This window comes from Staurois parvus, unplaced genomic scaffold (assembly GCF_062004578.1).
Source record: "Staurois parvus isolate SC_StPar_1 unplaced genomic scaffold, SC_StPar_1.0 ptg000207l, whole genome shotgun sequence".
NCBI classification, from domain to species: Eukaryota; Metazoa; Chordata; class Amphibia; order Anura; family Ranidae; genus Staurois; species Staurois parvus.
In genome coordinates this window covers 1,253,234-1,270,525 of record NW_028318003.1, presented here as the reverse complement: position 1 = coordinate 1,270,525, position 17,292 = coordinate 1,253,234, and positions in this window count along the sequence as shown.

Genomic DNA, 17,292 nt, shown 5'->3' with positions numbered 1-17,292 from the left:
CTAGCATATTACTTCAATCTCCTTTCAGTGCTCCCTTCTCCCTCAAAAGCCTAAGAGGCTCAGATGGCTGATCAGTCTCCCCTTCTCACCCTGTTCACCAGGAGGCTGGAGGTCCATAACTGAAAGCATCCTTACAACATTTGTATTCATGAAGTACATCTACACACAGCCAAAAAGTATTATGTTTCCAGCTCAGTTTGCCTCAGGACATCTGTGTACATACTGTCACATTTTGCATAATACTTATCACCCACTCTGGCCCAGGAATGAAACTTCTCACCTTTTGCAGCAGTGGTGGCATGCATAGGTACTACCAGACGTAGGCTGCCATTTGGTGGGAGAGGTATGGGGCTGTTATTATTTATGTATTTATTTATTACAGGTACTTATATAGCACCGTCAATTTACGCAGCACTTTACATGTATATACACTGCTCAAAAAAATTAAAGGAACACTTTTTAATCAGAGTAATGAATCAAGCCAATTTAACTCCTGGGATATTGATCTGATTAACTGAGTAGCAGAGGGGGTTGTTAATCAGTTTCAGCTGCTTTGGTTTTAATGAAATTAAAAACAGGTGCACTAGATGGGCAACAATGAGATGACCCCCAAAACAGAAAAGGTTTACAGGTGGAGGCCACTGACATTTTTTCCCTACTCATCTTTTCTGACTGTTTTTCACTAGTTTTGCATTTGGCTAGGGTCAGTGTCACTACTGGTAGCATGAAGCGATACCTGGACCATACAGAGGTTTCACAGGTAGTCCAACTCCTCCAGGATGGCACATCAATACGTGCCCTTGCTAGAAGGTTTGTTGTGTCTCCCAGTACAGTCTCAAGAGCATGGAGGAGATTCTAGGAGAAAGGCAGTTACTCTAGAAGACCTGTACAGGGTCGTACAAGGTCCTTAACCCATCATCAGGACCGGTATCTGCTCCTTTGTGCAAGGAGGAACAGGATGAGCACTGCCAGAGCCCTACAAAATGACCTCCAGCAGGCCACTGGTGTGAATTTCTCTGACCAAACAATCAGAAACAGACTTCACGAGGATGACCAAAGGGCCAGACGTCCTCTAGTGGGTCCTGTGCTCACTGCCTGGCACCATAGAGTTTGAATGGCATTTGCCATTGAACACCAGATGAGAGCAGGTTCACCCTGAGCAGACGTGAAAGGGTCTGGAGAAGCCATGGAGAACGTTATGCTGCTTGTAACATTGTTCAGCATGACCGTTTTGGTGGTTGGTCAGTGATGGTCTGGGGAGGCATATCCATGGAGGGACATACAGGCCTCTACAGGCTAGACAATGGCACCCTGACTTCTATTAGGTATTGGAATGAAATTCTTGGACCCATTGTCAGACCCTAAGCTGGTGCAGTCAGTCCTGTGTTCCTCTGCTGCACGATAATGCCCGGCCTCATGTGGCGAGAGTATGCAGGCAGTTCCTGGAGGATGAAGGAATTGATCCCATTGAATGGACCCCACGCTCACCTGTCCTAAATCCAATAGACCACCTGTGGGATATCATGTTTCGGTCCATCTGACGCTGCCAGATTGCACCACAGACTGTCCAGGAGCTCAGTGATGTCCTGGTCCAGATCTAGGAGGAAATACCCCAGGATACCATCCATCGTCTCATTAGGAGAATGCACTGACATTGTCAGGCATACATACAAGCAAGTGGGGGCCATACAAACTACTGCGTACCATTTTGAGCTGCTGCAATATTTCATCACAATGGACTAGCCTGCTGTATAATTTTTTCACTTTGATTTTCAGGGTGTCTTTGAATTCAATCCTATGTGCAATTAAACCATGGCAACATCTAATGTTTGTGTAGTATTATGTTCAGCAGACTGTGTTCTTCTATTGTTGTGACTTAGATGACGTTCAGAGCATATTTTATGTCCAATTCATGCAAAACTTCACGTAATCCCAAGGGGTTCACATACTTTTTCTTGCAACTGTGTATATATATATATATATATATATATATATATATATATATATTACATTCACATCAGTCCCTGTCCTCAAGGAGCTTAGAATATAGGGGTCCCTAACTGACATTCATATACTAGGGCCAATTTAGATAGGAGCTAATCAACCTACCAGCAGGTCTTTGGAGTGTGGGAGGAAACCAGAGTTCCCAGAGGAAACCCATGCAGGCACAGGGAGAACATGTAAACTCAACACAGGTAGTGGGATTTGAACCAACAATCATAGTGCTGCTAGGCAGAAGTACCGAAGACTTAGCCACTGTGCTGACTGAAGCATAGTAAACAAAGTTTACTATGCATCAGTTATGAACAGAGTAAGTGATCGCTATCAGTCACTGACTCTGTTTATTTAGAAAAGGAATGGACCAGTACATGACATATTTTCCTGTCTCTCCTCTGCTCTCCATCCTGACACATCCTCTGCAGGGAGAGGAGAGGAGGCAATCCAGCAGCACTGCAGGGGACAAGCGAGGGGTGGGAGAGCACACAGCGTAGCCAGGAAGCAGGGGCAATCCCATGGACAGTCGGGGGTGATAGGTGCCACAGAGAGGGGCAATTACAAGCACCAATTTCCCTGTATGGCTTTCCATGAAGCAGCTGAAAGCCACGGGAGGAAGAGGAGAAGAAGCAGCTTTCATGAAAAGCCATGCAGGGAGATTGATGCTTGTAATTACCCCCTCTCCGATCACCACCAACTGTCCATAGGATTACCCATGCTGCCTGGCCTTGCTGCCCGGCCCCAAAATCTGAGATAGAACAATTCATAAAGTTTTTAAAAAATGTTGTTCTAGTTCACAAAAAATAGCTACTAAAATAAAGCAAGAGTTATTTTATCAAAATATGAGGTATTTATCTCATGAAAACATTTAGTATTTTATTTCATGCAATATCCAGTGGGATGGATACAGTGGAGAAGGATTTACAATCCCTGTCAGGTTTATTGCTAATAAAGAGGTAAAATGGTTTAAACCGTAGAAATCTGCCAACTCACTAAGTCAGTCAAAGGTAAGCTGCTTTCACAGGACATATGTGGTGTATCAAAAACAGCTAAGGTGAATGAGGTAAATACAAAATATCTTTATAAATTTCAAATATTGAATGAAAATAGTAAATAAAATCACACACATATATAAATACCCTTCTTCCACCAAGAAAAAAGACAATGCTGTCATTGGGGAGATTTCCCTTCACTTTTTGTCACATAGCCAAAACAGGACGTGAGAGGAAATCTCTCCAAATTAACCACTTGCCCTCCTGATGATTTACCCCCCTTCATGACCAGGCCATTTTGTGCGTTTCGGCATTGCATTACTTTAACTGACAATTGCGTGATCATGTAGCGCTGCGCTCAAATGAAATTTACGCCCTTTTTTTCCTACAAATTGAGCTTTCTTTTTGTGGTATTTGATCGCCTGTGCGTTTTTTATTTTTTGCGTTATAAGCAAAAAAAGCTGACAATTTTGAGAAAAAACAATATTTTGGACTTTTTGCTATTAAACATGTCCAGTAAAAAAATGTTAAAAATCAAATTACGTCATAAATTTAGGCCAAAATGTATTCTGCTACATGTCTTTGCTAAAACAAAATCCCAATACGTGTAAATGAATTGGTTTATGTGAAAGCTATAGTGTTTACAAATGGCGATATAGATACTGGGATTTTTTTTCGACCTTCTATCAATGGCAGTGATCAGCGACTTTTAGCGGGACTGCGGTGGACATTCTGACATTGGGGCAAATGACTTGGTGTCACTGACATCCCCAGTGACACCAATACAGTGATCGGTGCTAAAAAAAAAAAAAGCACTGACACTGTACTAATGGCACTGGGCAGAAAGGGGTTAATGTGAGGGGCGATCAAAGGGTTAACTGTGTGTAGGTAGTGTTTTACTAGTGGGCGGGGGTTCCTCACTGTAAGCACACTGATTGGGATGGCTGTACTGTGCACAGCCATCCTGAGCAGTGTGCTCAAGCTGACAGGGAGAAAGATTGTTTGTAACCAAAACAATCTTCCTCCTTGTCTGTGATTGTCGGTAAACACTGGGCGGCGGTGGGTAATTACTGGACCTGGTAATTGACATCCGCGGCCGCAAATTGCAGTGCGGGTAGGGCGTGCGTGCGTGCTCATTTTGCATGCCCCCTACCTGGAAATGCAAAATTACGTATATACTGTATACATGATTCTGTGCACAGGTGCCACCCTGTAGTAATACATCTGCTATAGAGTGGTCCTTAAGCAGTTAAAACAGGACAAATTGAGAGGATGACTCTCCCTAACTGGGGCACATAAAGCAGTAAAAACTCAACAGGGGTTCTAATCCATCTTCACTCTATCCAAAACTAAAGAAAAAATGTTTGCCTTTAGTTATTCTTTAGGTAAATCAACAATTGACTTTACCATTGTTTTATGAGGTATTTACTAAACAATTTTGCTTTTTGAGGTAAATCCCTCATAAGGTGATAGTGAACTGACATTTTCAGTATCTCATGAGATAATTGGAAAAATGTGTTACATAGTTAGTCTGGCTGAAATAAGTGCATCCAGTTCAACCATAAAAAAAATAAAAAGTTATAATCCTACACCCACAGTTGATCCAGTCACGTGATCCAATTATCTCATGAGATATTCTTTTGTGAATGGAGCCCCCAGGGGAGGAAAGAGCTGCACAAGAATCCAATCAGGTATGCTGCATCGCTCATATCCTAAGAAGGGACATGTTAATAGGAGAGAGCACAGTGACAGAGAGAGGAGCTCACTAGTATGCTGCTTCTCTTTTCACTGTCCAGTCATAGGTTCGAGGTGGGACAAGACCTGCAAGTGAAAGGAAAACAGCTACAAAGTAAAATCAGGTCCCATCTCCTGCCCAGCAGGGTTGTGTGGCTGAACTGTGTTAATCTCAGACATGGAAGGGCATAAATACAAATCAGCTTTTTTCTGTATATATTTCATCTGTGAATTTTTCTGTTTGCCTGGAGTTCATCTTTATTGTATTTATACATAAGTAAAAAGTAATTACCGGTGGTCCTAATGACCCTAGGCAAGGAAAAGGTATACTACAGATACACAATACTTATATGCCTTATATAATAGATCCCATTTTTAAATGCCTAATTGCTGGGTGTGTTCTTGGCCAATTGGATATTAGCATACATTGTTCCAAAAAATTACCTTACATAGGTTCTGTGGGTATAAACACGTAAATTTCAATCAAATCCAACCAGCAGATATCGCTCTAGTCCCCTTTTCATATATTTTGCTTTTTCTACTCTGCTAACAGTACAAGTAAAGTCCCGTCCTGAGAGAGAGGAACAGAAGTGTTGGATAAGGTAAGTGATCACCAATGCAAGGGGTTGGGGGATTATCTTTCAATTCTATGGTCACCAATGTGGGAAGGGTGGGTGGGATAAATTTCACTGCCATAACTACCAATGCAGGGGGGCTGGGGAGGTTTACTTTCTCTGACATAAACACCAATATGGGGGGTTAACTTCCTTTTCCATGACCACCAATGCAGAGGGGGATGGGGGTTTCTTTTCTTTGCCATCACCGCCAATATATGGGAGGTTACCTTTCACTACTATTGACCTATGAAATAGGAGATGTAAGGAAGTTAAAATTCACTGACAACCAGTTCAGGAAAGAGGGGTCAATAGTACTGATTAGAGATGAGCGAATCGAACTTGGCGAAGTGGAATTTGTTTCGAATATTAGGAAAAATTCGATTCGCGCATCCGAAGTCTGCTAATTTTCGGAATCGAAATTTTTCCAAAAATGGCGGCGACATGTGTGGCGACGGAGCGGGGATCTCTGGGAAGGCGCGCAGACAAGGCGCGCTGACCCATAATACATTCATTCATGACATGTGATCGCATTAGCCAATCAGCAGCCAGCCATCCAGCACTGTGTAATGGTGGAGCTATAAATTGCGGCCATCTTACAATTCTCCATTTGCCTCCGGTCATTCAAGAGAGACAGACCTCTCTGTATTAGGGACAAAGTTAGGGCCACAGATACTGTTACTGAGGGACACAGAATTGTTACTCAGGTACAGACACAGAATTGTTACTCAGGGACACAGAATCGTTACTCAGGGACACAGAATCGTTGAATTAAAGAGTATGTCAGACAACACGCAGAGGAGTGGCAGAGGAGGCAATGTTTCAGGAGCGAGCAGACGTGGCAGCAGAGGAAGGGGTCGAGGCAGCACTAGTCGCAGCCAGAGGCCAGTGCTCCCGGTGTCATCCAGCGGTCGTGTCTCCACCGACAACCCTGCCGTCATCGATTGGTTGGCTCGGTCGTCTTCCTCTTCCCAGGTCACCTCTGACACCTACAGCCAACGGTCGGTGGGTACGTCAAACACAACCGTTAGTTGGCATGGCCCGGGAGCAAGCCCACTGAAATCACGTGTCCTCTACCTGCCCCTGTCCTTTGGTGTTCCCTCACCAAGCGAAGTATCGCATGCTGTGGGCTCAGCCCCACTGTACAGTGAGGAAGAGCTAACAGAGGGCGGTCAGGAACGGGGGGAGACATCCGCCTCTTCAGCAGCCAGGCAAAGAAGTACTGGCGAGGAGAGTGGCTCGGTAGCCGGTCTAGAGACAGGTCTGTCTCCTGACCCACACGCAGCCGAGGGGGCTAGTAGTGAGGCGGAGACCCTAATTGATGATGATGAGGCTGATCGCACTTGGCAGCCTCGTCATCATCAGGCTATTGCTTCCGCATCATCAGGAGAAGAGGGTGCCAGCTTGGCAGTGAGCAAAACAGTCGGTGGGTTGCCCAGGAGGCAGCAGGGTCGCAGCAGTGTCAGTGGAGGCAAACGGCCACGGAGTAGAGCACCAGCTCCACTGCAGCCTACCACCACGGCCAGTAGTGGTGCCGGTGTGCACGGAGGAAGTAGCAGTCAGCCAGTGAGGAGTAGCGGGGGCAAAGTTTCCTACTCGGCGGTGTGGCAATTTTTTGTCAAGCCGCCCGAGGAAGTAAAAGTAGCCGTATGTCGACTATGTGGCCAGAAAGTCAAGCGTGGCCAGGGGGCCCATGTCTCCATCGCCACACTCTGCCATGTGCCACTTTCAGGTCTCCTCACACTGCTGGTGGGTTCTATTTTGTCATAGGGTGCTGGCAGATTACGGGCCTCCCATTGCTGCTGCCAGGCCCGTAATCTGTCATGGGCCTCCGTACCGCCTCCTCATGCTGCTGCCAGGCCCGTAATCTGCCATGGGCCCCCGTACCGACTCCTCATGCTGCTGCCAGGTCCAGAGTGTCTCATGGGTCCCTGTACGGCCTCCCATTGCTGCTGTCTCCATAGCCACACTCTGCCATGTGCCACTTTCAGGTCTCCTCACACTGCTGGTGGGTTCCATTTTGTCATAGGGTGCTGGCAGATTACGGGCCTCCCATTGCTGCTGCCAGGCCCGTAATCTGCCATGGGCCCCCGTACCGACTCCTCATGCTGCTGCCAGGTCCAGAGTGTCTCATGGGTCCCTGTACGGCCTCCCATTGCTGCTGTCTCCATCGCCACACTCTGCCATGTGCCACTTTCAGGTCTCCTCACACTGCTGGTGGGTTCCATTTTGTCATAGGGTTCTGGCAGATTACGGGCCTCCCATTGCTGCTGCCAGGCCCGTAATCTGCCATGGGCCCCCGTACCGCCTCCTCATGCTGCTGCCAGGTCCAGAGTGTCTCATGGGTCCCTGTACGGCCTCCCATTGCTGCTGTCTCCATCGCCACACTCTGCCATGTGCCACTTTCAGGTCTCCTCACACTGCTGGTGGGTTCCATTTTGTCATAGGGTGCTGGCAGATTACGGGCCTCCCATTGCTGCTGCCAGGCCCGTAATCTGCCATGGGCCCCCGTACCGACTCCTCATGCTGCTGCCAGGCCCGTAATCTGTCATGGGCCCCTGTACCGCCTCCTCATGCTGCTGCCAGGTCCAGAGTGTCTCATGGGTCCCTGTACGGCCTCCCATTGCTGCTGTCTCCATCGCCACACTCTGCCATGTGTCACTTTCAGGTCTCCTCACACTGCTGGTGGGTTCCATTTTGTCATAGGGTGCTGTATGGCCTCCCATTGCTGCTGCCTCCACCGCCACACTGTGGCTCCACACTCTGGTTTTGGCCCCGTGACTGCCCAAATGAGTGAAGTGTGCGGTGATTCTAAGATCGACGGCACTCATCTGCATGTCATACTGACTGACAGTATTATTTCTCTTCCCCAGCAGACTCCAAGGGCATTTAAATTAAAGGTACAGTGTTCTGCACTAATATAAAGGCTCTCTGAAGCCTAAAAACACCCTTTTTAAAGTTAAATTCGCAGCGAATATATTCGCCTCGAATCGAATTTATTCATCGAATTCGCCGAATCAGCCGAATCGAATTTTTGAATACTTCGCTCATCTCTAGTACTGATACCAGTGCTGGGGATTATTATCGCATTATTATTGCACCAACTGACACAAATGTTGAGGGTTATTATTGCACTCATTGACACTTATGCTGTGGGTTATTTTTGCATTCAGTGACACCAATGCTGAAGGTTATTACTACTACCACTGTTGCCTATGCTGGCGATTATTATTACTGCCAATGACACCAATGATGAAGGTTATTGTGCTCCAACTTGTTCAGTGTGCATTATGAAAAATGCTGCAGAACAATTTTTGGGGGGTGTCGAGGTGCAATATAGCCCTTTTATTCTGAATTGGCTATCTAAACAATGCCCTTCAACGGATGAATTTATGTTGCCATTGTGTGGCCCTCTGGAAGTGTCAGACACTGCACTTGATGCACTCTATAATTTTCAGATTGACCACCACTGCAAGGCACCGATATACCGGTGGCCGAAATGTAACAGCTGAAAATAATGCTGATCGGAAAAAAGGTGCCGATAATGGCTGCCGAAAATTTTGCCATGATTTTGCTGCGCTTTTACTGCTATCTTACCACGTTTAAGGTGTGTTTTTCAAAAAAAGCATCATGTGTGCATTTTTGATGGGTTTTCAAAGCATTTTAGGCATGTTTCACACCAATGCAGTTTGTGTTTTGCACCTTTTGCATTGCTTTTTGCATTGCTTTTTGCAGTGCATTTTGTGTTTTTGCACACGTTTTTACACGCACGTTGCGTTTTGTGTTTTTTTATTTTTTTGTTTTTGACTAACTTGTTGCTGGGCAAATAAAAAATGCAAAACGTATCAAAAACACAACACGTGCATTTTGATGCATTTTCAATGCAGTTTGCATTTTGTCCATTTTGCAGTGCGTTATGCATTTTTGCACACGCATTTTGGACACGTTTTTTGATGCATTTTGCCAAAAATGCAGCAAGCAGGATTTTTAACACCGCAAGGGAAGCACAATGGACCAATGTGAAGACATACATTAAATGTAAAGAGATGCATTTTTCTTGAACTTTTCTTGTGCCTTTTTTTTTTTAAGCAAAAGCGCTGCAAAAACTGCTCAGTGTGAAAGCAGCCTACTGGCCAAAAAGGTGCTGAAAATAAATTATTTTTTTTTTTTTTTCCAAAAAATAATGTTTATTGTGAAATACAGATTGACATAATAAGCTAAGATAAACATGAAATGTGAGAAAGACAATTAGCAACACACACATCCAGTCAAGAGTGCATGAAAACAAGTACAATTACAAAAACAAAGCAGTGTGGGGTAACTAAACCACGACACGGTAGTGCCTGAAATACATTAGAACGCTTATAATGAAACGCGTTAGGCCATGAGGCCCCAGACCTCCTCTGATAACGTCACAAAGTGTGGATCTGCAGCGGGGAGAAGAACACAAACGACGTCTAAGCCAGAGTCAGTGCTATAAGTTGAAAGTGGTGGAGGCGTCTGAGCGCGGGTGTGAGAATGTGTGATCAAGTATACTGCTAGTATGAAAGGGGAAGTGATTCTGTGATCATGGCTAATTGTCCTTTGGGTAGTTGACCAATGCATGCAGAGGTTAGTCAGAAATGAAGAAAAGAAGCCATAGAGCGGAGAAAAACAAAAAAAAAGGGGGGGAGAGTAAGAGAGAGAAGAACAAAACAAAACAAAAGAAAAACAAAACAGGGGGGGGGGAAGGAGCAGCACAGGGGGTGGGCAAATGAGAAAGGGAATAACAGAGTGATTGTTATCCATACGGTGATACATTCGCAAAACCTACAAAATTCCAGCCTGTCATCAGAATCGGTCGGTTGGGGGAGGAGGACAAACGGGGGTAATCTGCCCCCATAGAGTCAAGCAAGAGAGAGTAGCGCCCTCAGGGGGTCCAATTGAATTCAGACCGACTGGTCCATGAGAGATCGGTATACAGGAGTAGTCAGAAAATGTGTCCAACAGGCCCATACATGAGAAAATGTCGTGGGGGTATCGTGTGCAGTTGCAATCAACTCCTCCACATCTGCTATTTTTCCCACTCGGGTGAGCCAATCACGTATAGAGGGAGGACGAGTGGAGCCCCACAGAACAGGAATACAAAGTCTGGCCGCATTGACCATATGCATGGCCAGGGATTTGAAGTATTGTCCCCTGGGAAGGGGAGAGTGGTGAAGGAGAAATTGAGCTGGGGAAAGAACTAAGGGCAAGGTAGTTACGGACACCACAAGCCGATGAACCTCTCGCCAAAACGGTTGAAGAGCCGGGCAGGACCACCAGATGTGGAGAAAGGAAGTATTGAAATGATGAATCCTCAAAGGGGTGTGATACCATCTAGAGGCTATTTTGTAGCTGTTTTCCTGGGTCGAGACATTAAGGGAGCATTTATGAGAGTACTGAAAGATTAAATCCCAGTCGGAGTCTGATAGGTTAGTGTCTAAATCTCTATTCCAGGCCCGACAAGAGGGAAGAGAGTTGTATGTCCTGTTTTCCAGTAAGAGGGGGTAGATCTCTGAAATCAAATGTTTACATGGTTCTGTTTTAGCGCAAATAGACTCGAACAGGGTAAGAGGGCGGGACCAGTTCTGAGTGGGTTTATGTGAAAGCAGGTAGTGTCTAATTTGGAGGTATGCCCAAAAGGGGAATTCGCGGATATCCAGACTCGTAAGTAATTCTTGAAGTGTTTTCAACTTGCCGTTGTGGATGAAGTGTTTCGCCAAGACCTGTTTATATGGCCAGTGCTTAGATAAAAAATCTTGGTGCATCCCGGGAGGGAAATCAGGGTTAAGGCGGATAGAGGTTAAGGGGTTGGGTGTTTCAGAGATGGACGCGGATTTACACGCGAAACGAAAAATTTTTAAGGTGGGCCCTATCAGTGGGTGAGTAAGAAGGGCCAATGGCGTATGTTTCGGTAAAAGCCAAGGGAATGAGGCCAGGGGTAGGGAGGAGGAAGCACTTTCAACATATATCCAATCCTTGGAGGACGTGTGAACGTGCCAATCGACTATCTGTGCGAGGTGACATGCCCAATAGTAGCGTTGAAGGTCAGGGAACCCAATACCACCCGCAAGTTTAGGGAGGATCAATTGGGAGTAGGCAATGCGCGGACGTTTATGGTTCCATAGGAACAACGAGCACATTCTTTTGCAAGATATGAAGAAGGTCATCGGTAACTGAATTGGTAATGTCTGGAAGAGATATAAGAGGCGGGGAAGTATGTTCATTTTGATGATCGCCGCCCGACCGAACCATGAGAAGCAAGGACGATGCCACTTACTGAGATCTTCCTGCATAGAGCGAAGCGCTGGAAGGAAATTTTTTGCATAAAGGTCACCAATGTGACGGGTAAGCTGGACACCGAGATAAGTAAAGGAATCCCTTTCCCAATGAAATGGGAATTGGGACTCACAAAAAGAGACTAGTGCGGCTGGCAGGGTCATATTAAGGGCAGAGGACTTGGAGAAGTTAATTTTGAAATTTGAGAGGAATCTAAATAAGGCGAGGTCTTTCAGTAGATTGGGTAAGGTAGTACGAGGGTCTGTAAGAAACAGGAGAATGTTATCCGCGTAGGCTGCTAACTTGAACTCTTTGTCTGCTATCATGACCCCCTTAATATCAGGGTTAAGATGGATTTTCCTTAGCAGCGGTTCGAGGGACAAAACGAACAAGATGGGGGATAGGGGACATCCCTGGCGGGTGCCATTTCTCAAACGAAAGGGGTTCAACAGATGGCCGTTAACTCGCACTTGGGCAGATGGGTCAGAGTATAGGGCCATGATAAAGTTAAGCATCTTCTCACCCAATCCCAAGGCCACTAGAGACGCCTTTAGATAATCCCATGCAATCCTATCAAAGGCCTTCTCTGCATCCAAGGAGAGGTAAAAACCAGGATATCTAGAGCCATGGATCCAATGGTTGAGATTAAGAGCCTTAATCGTGTTGTCCCTTGCTTCTCTGCCCGGGATGAATCCAACTTGATCAACGTGGACCAGAGAGGGGAGCAAGGGGAGAAAGCGATTAGCAATGATCTTAGCGAATAGCTTAATATCCACGTTCAGCAAGGAAATGGGTCTATAGTTGGACACCTGGGTGGTATCTTTCCCGCTTTTGGGGATAACTGTAATGTGAGCCTCCAGGAGATGGTTATGCGGTTGTGAAGGGTGGGAAAGCGTATTAAAGGCAGAAAGAAATGGAGCTCCCAAAATATCTAGAAAAGATTTGTAGTAAGCTGCCATAAAACCATCAGGGCCCGGACTCTTACCCGACTTCATCTGTTTCACCGCGCACTGCAGCTCATTTAGGGAGATGTCTTTTTCAAGAGCGAGAACCAGGTCCTCGGAGAGGGCGGTCGGACCGTGGAGATGGAGGAATTCGGAAATCAAGGAGGCTCTGGATTTATCTGTGTGTATAGGGGGGCGCTCTGGAGGAAGATTGTATAAAGATTTATAAAAATTTTCAAAGTGAGCAGCAATGTCAGGGTTAGATGTGGCCTCAATGCCGTCGGGGCCCCTAATTTTATGAACCGTCATGGACGATCGTTGTTCACGCAGAGCTCTAGCTAAAAACCGTCCGCTCTTATTTGCAAATTCATAGTAGAGCTTCTGTGAAAGAATATATCTTTTCCTGACTACCTTACCCAGTTCCGAGAGAAGTTGTGTGCAAGCGTTCGTCAGTTCCAAGAGAGTGGAAGCGGCCAGGGTCCGCTTATGAGCTCGCTCCAGTGAGTGGATCCTGTCTATAAGGAGTTTCATACGCTCTTGTTTGAGCCTTTTACGATTCGTCGCTTTAGCTATAAGAATACCCCGAATCACGCATTTGTGGGCTTCCCACTGCGTGAGAGGTGAAGTATCCGCGGAGCTATTCAAAGAAAAATATTCAGTCAGGGAAGAGCGGATCTCTTGTTCGGTAACAATATCCGCGAGCAGGGAAGCATCTAAACGCCAAAATTTAGAGCGCGGATGTGCAATGGGGAACTGCAATATCATGATGATGGGATGGTGATCGGAGAAGATCATTGGCTCTATGGTGGCGGCGTGGAGGAAAGGGAGATCCGATTGCGACAGAAAGAAGTAGTCTATCCTAGAGTATTTATTGTGCGGTGGAGAAAAAAAAAGTGTAGTCCTTAACAGTAGGGTAAAGGGTACGCCAGGAGTCGTGCAATTGCAGGTGTTGTAGCTGTATACGTATTTGTTTAAGGGCCTTGTAGGGCAAAAATGAGCAACCTGAGGAGGAGTCTAACAAAGGACTCAAAGGGACATTCACATCACCCCCCAGTATCAGCATCCCTGACTGAAAGGCGGCCAGGGAGGAGGTGAGGGAACGCATAAACGAAACCTGCCTAGAGTTAGGAGCATAGACATTGGCAAGTGTGATAGGTCTGTTGGCGAAGGTCCCCTTTATAAACAGATATCTCCCTTCAGGGTCTGCAAGGGAATCAGTGACACGGAAGGGGAGGTGTCTAGCAAACAGGATGGAAACTCCCTTTGATTTAGCCAATGGGTTAGTGGCATGAAGGACCGTGGGAAAGCGGAAATTATGAAGCTTGGGGACGGAGTCTTGGCGAAAGTGCATCTCTTGCAGGAACACCACGTCCACTTTCTGTTTGTGTAAATAGGAAAGTAGCATTGAGCGCTTTTCAGGTATGTTCAAACCCTTAGCATTAAGTGATAGGAGCTTCAAAGACAGTGGACCCGTCATAAAGGAAGAGGAAGGCATGACTAGCGAGCAAGAATGAAGCCCGAAGCCTTGCTGCACCACTGCTTGGGAGAACGGGGAGAGAAAGAAAAAGAAAAAAAAAAAAAAAAAGGGGGGGGGGGAAGGAAGAATACAGGTGATAGACGGCTCAAGGAACAGGCCCGCTATTCCAAAAAAAAAAGGGGGGGGGAGAGAGGAAGGGAACAGGAAGAAAGAAAAGAAGTACAAAGAGAGTAGCAAAGAAACCAAGAGAAGAGATAGTAATAATAGCCGAATAAGGGGTTCAGTATAAGCTCACAGAGCTCACTGTGTGGAGAACTAGATCGGCATGAAACCAGGAAGTGAACGACCGCCGGCCAGAGGCCCCCTGTTTAAAATTATGCGAAAGGAAAGCAGAAACGAGGATGCTGGGGTCGAGAGGTGCAAGTACCGCAGGGGATCTTCAGAGTTGGTAACGTAAGAACGATCAGCGATCCTCTACGAAGGACGGTGCAGGGTGTATCGTTAAAGGGTTGAGAACCGGGGCGATAGGAGTTGTTGCAACGTGAGGCGAGCTAAGTAGGCAGGAATCATCGCAGTCGTCGTGTATAAGAGGTATCGTAAAATGTACCGGGGGAATGCAAGAAGGACAAACAATGTCGAGGCGAGGTCCGGACCGAGATGAGGCTCCTCGATAAAAAAGGGAGTGATGGAGGATCCTCACCACTATTACAGGCAAACCGTGTCATGTAATATAAATGTAAATATAAGAAGTCAGCCAAAACAGTACAGGTATAATCAAAATCACAACAGATCGGGCATAAAAACGAAAATCCCCCCCCAGCCCCTCCCCCACCCCCCCATTCAACAAACAGTAACCCTCTATACTCCTGAGGGTCAAAACCAGATCCTAGAAAAAATACAGAAAGAGTAAACAAGTCCCCCAGGTTAGCAGAGGGAACGGGCACAACCCCCCTCAAGTTAAGCATATGAGAGGGGACGAGGAGGTGGAAGGAGACCACGTATGGAGGAGGTCAGGGGCATGAGAACTTTCAGGTCAACCTCTTCAGCCATGGCAGGGATCAGAGACCGGGCCGAGAGTAAAGTACGACTCCAGTTGAGTCGGTCTGGCAGGTAGGGGAGAGAGGCGGTGCTCGTTCACTCCGCCACCCTCAGTGCTCAATATGAGCAGTTATGGTCTTCAATAAAACATTTACCCGACTGAGCAATCAATCACCCCACCAACGGGAGGCCGGAAAAGGCACGGGACGAAAACTTTCTGGAGGCGGAAGACCTGTGAAGGGGTGTTGATTCGTCGGCGAAGAGAACCCGAGCAAAGCCCAGTAGTTGAACCCTACCATGGGAGGCCGAGACAATAGGAACATGGCTCAACATCTTGTTTGGCAGGAAAGAGGTACAGCGGCCCGGTCGTAGCTTGCAGGATAACAACTGTAGGTGAAGCTCGTGGAGTGATGGCTATCATTTTGGCAAATAAGTGGCGGCAACCTTAAAAGAGCTTGGGCAGTTGGTGAGGAGTGCACTGAAAAGTCAGGAGCTGGTGAGAGTCGCAGACTCTTAGATTTCGCGCCTCGGCTTCCTAATAAATTAATTTTTATGTAAATCCATGCTATTAAATAAAAAGTCAAATACAATGCAGTTACTGTATATATATATAAAAAAGAAATATATATATATATTTTTTTTTTTTTAAACTGTACATTTCAGTTTTGGTTTCAGTTTTCGCCCAAATGCATCGTGAATGTTTGATTTTGGTTGCGGACCAAGAATTTACATTTCAGTGCACCACTAGTGAAATAACATGAACCTACTGCCCACCGAAGCCTGAGAAGCATTTCCCTTGGTGGAGGTATAAGATTACTGGGCCACTCTGAAATCCCCAAGGTCCTTGCAGTTTATCCATGTGCTGATGGGAACCTGTTCCAGGAAGCTAGCAGAAGAGACGCCCTGTAAAGGGAATCCTCCTCTTTCCCTCCTCGGCAGGTACCTGTCCCAATCACTGCTGCACCTTTCACCCTAAGCAGCAAGGCTCTGTCACTGACCTGCTCCCACACAGTGGGCGTAGCACATGATGCAAAATCTGTTATTTAAGCAATTCTGGGTCAATATGGCCACCCAAATCTCACAGGCTTTCAGCATTCAATAAGTGTTGCTGTCTTCTCCAGGATGGTTGCCTGGAACACATAACAGGGACAAATTAGTGCTCAATGGTCTCCTGCCAGCCTGGCAAAATGACACAGAGATGGATATACAGCAACTCAAGACGTGCCTATATACTTACCTGTCTCTGCTAAGTTAGAATCGTTGCTGTGCATTCTGCATTGTGCCCCTAGGCCTCTTCTTGACATTCTTTACAGTCGGGTCTGGCTCCTCCTTCACATGCACACTGCAATTTCCATTCATTCAAACTCAAGGTTAGCATTCCACATACGTACTGAAATATATACATTTGTATATATACATCATGGAAGGCATGCTGGAATTATCTCAGCCACATCCGACATTTCTTTTTTCTGGTGGCTTTGTGTATAGCACCAATATAACAAGAATGAACCTTAGGCACAAAAGACCTATCGTTTTCCATAAACAACGTTCAGCAGTGTTAAAGGTCAAATATGGAAATAGATTGCCCGGTCTTATAACCAGCAAGGTATTTGAAAAGGTGTAGACCTTCTAGACTAAAATAAGTTTGGTCAGCTTTCATTTCTTAGTAGACTTCCAATTTGGCTTTCTACTCCCTCATGGTAAAATTATTCGATTTTCTGTGAGCTCTTAATTAGGGATGTACTTATACCAGTTTTTAAGGATTGAGTACAAGCACTGATACTTCACCCCAAGTACTCAACATTACAAATTACCGATACCTATTTTTAGTGTCATGTGACAGTATTTGTAGACTAATGAAACATGATTACTGTTTCTTTATAATTATGAAGAACTATAACTCAAAAGACAGTATGAACCAAAGAAAACATTTTTATTTGCTTGTTACAAAGTTGTGAAAACTCAAATTTCACAGAATGTTTAAATTATTAAATATAATGTAAAAAACATGTAAACATCACAAGTTCACAACCAACCAAGTGCATGTGGGACAGGTAACAGGACTCACTGCCAGAAGTACAGAAGGAGACATGCAGGACATGTAACAGGACTTACTGCCAGACATACAGCAAGAGACATGTAACAGGTCTCACCACCATGTTGGGGAACGTAGCCCTATCCGCCCCCAAACTGACACC